Genomic DNA, 6,237 nt, shown 5'->3' on the forward strand with positions numbered 1-6,237 from the left:
TTCTTATTTTTTGTGATGTGTGGCTTTCTCTGTGGTGTGAGATGATAATTCATTGTTATTTTGATTTGCATCTACCTGATGATTAGTGATATGAAGCATTTTTCCATGTGTTTTTGGGCCACTTTTATTTCTTCTTTGAAGATATGTCTAGAGCAGTGAAAATTAAATTGAGGAAGTTTAAGATTGGTTCCAAATGTACTTAAAATAAATGCTGTCCCTTCATTTTCTGGAAACATTGTTACCCACTGAGCTTCTGTTTCTATAAGAAGTTTAAAAAAAGTGGGGCCAGCGAGGTGGCGCTAGAGGTAAGGTGTCTACCTTGCAAGTGCTAGCCAAGGAAGGACCGCGGTTCTATCCCCCGGCGTCCCATATGGGCCCCCTAAGCCAGGGGCAATTTCTGAGCACTTAGCCAGGAGTAACCCCTGAGCATGAAACGGGTGTGGCCCGAAAAAAAAGTGACATATACATGAATATACATATACATACATACATGAAATGCAGTATTAAATGTAGGACTGGGACATAACTTAAAGGGATGAAAATTATACCTATGTATATGAGGGCCTGAGTTTAATCCCTAGCACCATATGAAGACCCGTATCCTCCTCCATCTCCAGCAGAGTAAGATGCAGTTGTGATGGGCTCCCCCATGCTGGGTAGGCCAAGTGACCCTCAGCACAACATTAACAAGCTTTGGAAATGAATCATCAGATTTATACTGTTGGGTCAATTATCAACAGGAGTGATCCCCAGGATCCCTCACCCTGAAATAAAGAAAGGAAAACATAAGAGAACTGGAAAAAATAGTGCAATAGTAGAGTACTTTCTTGCTCACAAAAAGCCTAGTTTTAATTCCCAGCATGACATATGTCCCTCAACCCCTGCCAAGAGTGATCACTGAGCTCTGAGTCAGGAAGTATGCTTTGAGTACCATAAGGTATGGCCAAAAAAATCAGTCTATAATAGATGACTACATTTATATGCCTATTAGGAAAAATATATATTTTAAACATTTTATTCAACCACTGTAAATTATAAAGTACCTAATATTCATGATTGAGTTTCAGGCAAACAATGTTCTACCAAATACTAGTCTCTTCACCAGTGTTCACGTCTTTCCATCAATGCTCCCAATTATTCCACCTCAACCTTCCTTTATGACACTCATTCTTTTTCTTTTACTGTTTCCTTTCTTTTTCTATTTCCTTTTCTTCTCTTTTTCTTCCTTCCTTCCTTCCGTCCTTCCTTCCTTCCTTCCTTCCTTCCTTCCTTCCTTCCTTCCTTCCTTCCTTCCTTTTTAACAATCCTTTTAGGTACTGTACTTTACAATACTGTTACTGATGGTATATCATATACCTTCTTTCATTTCTCAGTTCTTGTCTAGAAAGACAAATTCCTTCCATCACTGCACAAGTGGCCTTTCTCTGACCTACTGATCCACCTCTCCTGTTCTTTCTGTTGCCTTTGGGACTTAGTTATTCCCCTTTTCGAATGCCAAATATTTCTAAATATATGTCGTTAATCATTAGTACAATTGTATTTCAATCTCCATTTGCCTTGCTTCTGAAACACTGGTAATAACATAAAAAGAAAAATACTTTTAGCTTGTATAAAAGAATGATTATACTGATGTAGCCATTTCTGTATTGGAGGAAACACAGAAAATCATTTGCTCGAATTATTTATAGAACATGAAACTATACATTCTATTTTTTCATCATTTGTTGTGATCTGCATAACATAAACTGGTAAGGTGATTGAATCAGCCAGAAGATTGCTGATTCTCTATGGTTCTAAGGAGAACCTATTACATTTATACCTAAGAAGACTAATAGTAATGTCAAGATTCAAACTAATGAGAAATACTTTCCCAATCACTGAAGAAGAGTTATCGGGCCATAACAAGATACAAGTGCCATCAGAGATAGAGAACAGAAGTGTAGAAGTGTTGTCTAGGGGCCGGGAAGGTGGCGCTAGAGGTAAGGTGTCTGCCTTGCAAGCGCTAGCATAGGACGGACAGCGGTTCGATCCCCCGGCGTCCCATATGGTCCCCCCAAGCCAGGGGCGATTTCTGAGCACATAGCCAGGAGTAACCCCTGAGCATCAAACAGGTGTGGCCCAAAAACCAAAAAAAAAAAAAAAAGAAGTGTTGTCTAGTGAAAAGGGCAGTTACTGAGCCTCCATTACCCATCTGTGAAATGCAAGGTATGTACTACTACTGAAAGCTATTTCAAGGATTACAGATATGGTGCTTCTAATGACATAAGCACTGGATAAAATGAATATGAGCATAAAATAATTCTAAATATTTTAATAAATAATTCTAAATATAATCATTATGATTATCATTCCTATTACATCACACCCAACTGATTTCAATGTCAATAATAGGCATTTACTTCTTTTTTTATTTAAACAACTTTATTACATACATGATTGTGTTTGGGTTTCAATCATGTAAAAACACCACCCATCACCAGTGCAACATTCCCATCACCAATGTTCCAAATCTCCCTCCTCCCACCCGACCCCTGCCTGTACTCTAGACAGGCTTTCCATTTCTCTCATACATTCTCATATTAGGATAGTTCAAAATGTAGTTATTTCTCTCACTAAACTCATTCCTGTTTGTGGTGAGCTTCATGAGGTGAGCTGTTACTTCCAGCTCTTTTCCTTTTGTGTCTGAAAGTTGTTATTGCAAGAATGTCTTTCATTTTTCTTAGAACTCATAAATGAGTGAGACCATTCTATGTCTTTCTCTCTCTCTCTGTCTTATTTCACTCAGCATAATAGATTCAATGTACATCCATGTATAGGAAAATTTCATGACTTCATCTCTCCTGACGGCTGCATAATATTCCATTGTGTATATGTACCACAGTTTCTTTAGCCATTCATCTGTTGAAGGGTATCTTGGCTGTTTCCAGAGTCTTGCTATGGTAAATAGTGCTGCAATGAATATAGGTGTAAGGAAGGAATTTTTGTATTGTATTTTTGTGTTCCTAGGGTATATTCCTAGGAGTGGTATAGCTGGGTCGTATGGGAGCTCGACTTCCAGTTTTTGGACGAATCTCCATATTGCTTTTCATAAAGGTTGAACTAGACGGCATTCCCACCAGCAGTGGATAAGAGTTCCTTTCTCTCCGCATCCTTGCCAACACTGCTTGTTCTCATTCTTTGTGATGTGTGCCAATCTCTGGGGTGTGAGGTGGTACCTCATAGTTGTTTTGATTTGCATCTCCCTGATGATTAGTGATGTGGAGCATTTTTTCATGTGTCTTTTGGCCATGTGTATTTCTTCTTTGTCAAAGTGTCTGTCCATTTCTTCTCCCCATTTTTTGATGGTATTAGATGTTTTTTTCCTTGTAAATTTCTGTCAGTGCCTTGTATATTTTGCAGATTAGCCCCTTGTCCGATGGGTATTGGGTGAATAGTTTCTCCATACCCATGACATTCTTCAAAGAAGTGGGTCAGGCACTTTTGAAATTCATTTGGAACATTAAACACCCTAGAATAGCTAAAGCAATCATTGGGAAAAAGAATATGGGAGGAATTACTTTCCCCAACTTTAAACTGTACTACAAAGCAATACTTATCAAAACAGCATGGTATTGGAATAAAGACAGGCCCTCAGATCAGTAGGATAAGCTTGAATACTCCGAGAATGTTCCCCAGACATACAATCAACTAATTTTTGATAAAGGAGAAAGAAATCCTAAATGGAGCAAAGAAAGCCTCTTCAACAAGTGGTGTTTGCACAACTGAATAGCCACTTACAAAAAATTGAACTTAGACCCCCAGCTAACATCATGTACAAAGGTTAAATCCAAATGGATGAAAGACCTCGATATCAGTCCCAAAACCATAAGATACTTAGAACAACACGTAGGTAAAATACTCCAGGACATTGAGACTAAAGGCATCTTCAAAGAGGAAACTGTACTCTCCAAGAAAGTGAAAGCAGAGATTAACAGATGGGAATATATTAAACTGAGAAGCTTCTGCACCTCAAAATAAATAGCTCCCAGGATACAATAATAGGCATTTACTTCTAAGGGTAGGAAACAATTATGAATAAAGTTTTACATAGATATGTTTAACACAAATTTCATTTCATAATGTCTTGACAAAAGAATTGAACAAAAACCCCTAGTCATATTTATTACAAAATAAAGTAAGCATCGACACAGAGAATGTAGAATTTATTGCCTTAATTTTGTTATTCTTTTTTTTTAAACACCTTGATTACATACATGATTGTGTTTGGGATTCAGTCATGTAAAGAACACCACCCATCACCAGTGCAACATTCCCATCACCAATGTCCCAAGTCTCCCTCCTCCCCACCCGAACCCTGCCTGTACTCTAAACAGGCTCTCCATTTCCCTCATACATTCTCATTATTAGGACAATTCAAAATGTAGTTATTTCTCTAACTAAACTCATCACTCTTTGTGGTGAGCTTCCTGAGAAGAGCTGGAACTTCCAGCTCTTTTCTCTTTTGTGTCTGAAAATTATTATTACAAGGGTGTCTTTCATTTTTCTTAAAACCCATAGATGAGTGAGACCATTCTGCGTTTCTCTCTCTCTCTCTCTCTCTCTCTCTCTCTCTCTCTCTCTCTCTCTCTCTCTCTCTCTCTGACTTATTTCACTCAGCATAATAGATTCCGTGTACATCCATGTATCGGAAAATTTCATGACTTCATCTCTCCTGACAGCTGCATAATATTCCATTGTGTATATGTACCACAGTTTCTTTAGCCATTCGTCTGTTGAAGGGCATCTTGGTTGTTTCCAGAGTCTTGCTATGGTAAATACTGCTGCAATTAATATAGGTGTAAGGAAGGGGGTTTTGTATTGTATTTTTAAAAATATGGAATGCTTCACGAATTTGCGTGTCATCCTTGCGCAGGGGCCATGCTAATCTTCTCTGTATCGTTCCAATTTTAGTATATGTGCTGCCAAAGCGAGCACTAATTTTGTTATTCTACACAAATTATAGATTATAGACAGGCTTCACCTAAGATTTGGCAAATATGGGGGTCTGACATTTAGGCTGGTAATTTCTCAGATTTGAATACTCTTGGATATTCTTGTGATGGAGCTACATATTTTCTAGGTTGTTTTTTGTTTTGTTTTGTTTTTGTTTTAGTTTTTGAACCACATCTGTCAATTACTCCTGGCTCTGTGCTCAGAAATCGTTCCTGGAAGACTCGGGGTACCAAATGGGATGGCAGCAATCAAACCTAGGTTGGCCACGTGCAAGGCAAATGCCCTACATGCCATGCTATCATCCTGGCCCAAAGTATTGTATTTTTTAGGTTTAAATTTGGGGGGGTAATTAAAATGAAATTAATAACATTTGCACACTTAAGTTTACATTTTAGAAAATTTTTCCACATATTCTAAGTAAACAGAAATTTCTAAGCATTGTTCTTTGTTTTGTATTTTTATGATAATTTGAGACATATTTCTATTATCTTGGTTCCAACATGTCTGAAACTTGTTTTGAAGAAAGTATTATCACAAAGAGAAACTTCATAATTATTCATTCCCTCAATGCTCTAGCCTACTTGAAAGGAATAAATTCTATAAACCTTAAGAGAGATACAAAGTATTAAATATAGTAATCTATAGGGTGAAATAGATGCCCTGAGTGTGATGTACAAGGTCTCCTTCTAAACTGGTAGGTTGTGGTATTGTTGTGGAAAAGGCCTCAAATCACTGACCCAAACATGCTTCTCCAAGTATAGATTTGGAATATCACTAATTATATAATGAAGGGGTTTTAATGTTCACAAAATGTAAGAAATCAGCCATTTAAAAATGAGGCAAAATTGATATGGATGAGTTATTTTTACCAACCACGTTTATCTGTAAGAAATTACATAATCCTATATGAATGAATCAAATTTATTCTGTGCCCGCACCAATTAAGCAACTTGTTTTATAATTTAATTCTGCTGTTTTCATTTTATGTATATTTACATTTCTTTAATTAACACATAAAGAATAAAAACAGCTGAAAAAGTAAATAGATATTCATTTTAAGATTTACTTTCTTAAGAAGTAAGGAGAAAAATATTTCCTTTCAGTTTAAATTTGTTAATCACCTTAAACATTTAAATGTATACTAAGAATGTCCTAATAAAAAAAAAGTTTTGCTTAATCAAAAAATATTCTAATAAACAGCTAAATAATCCTTAAAAATTCATAATAAAATGCATGTTTAGGGGA

At 36.6% G+C, this 6,237-nt stretch overlaps 1 non-coding gene across 1 annotated transcript; it reads right to left on the minus strand.

The window, feature by feature from the left end:
* Window positions 1-4,867: 4,867 nt before the first annotated feature.
* Window positions 4,868-4,974, minus strand: LOC126003022 (U6 spliceosomal RNA). Its single transcript, XR_007493567.1, has one exon. It is a non-coding gene; the product is annotated as a U6 spliceosomal RNA (small nuclear RNA).
* Between the last annotated feature and the right edge of the window lie 1,263 nt (window positions 4,975-6,237).

The sequence above is a fragment of the Suncus etruscus genome, chromosome 2 (genome assembly GCF_024139225.1).
Source record: "Suncus etruscus isolate mSunEtr1 chromosome 2, mSunEtr1.pri.cur, whole genome shotgun sequence".
NCBI lineage: Eukaryota > Metazoa > Chordata > Mammalia > Eulipotyphla > Soricidae > Suncus > Suncus etruscus.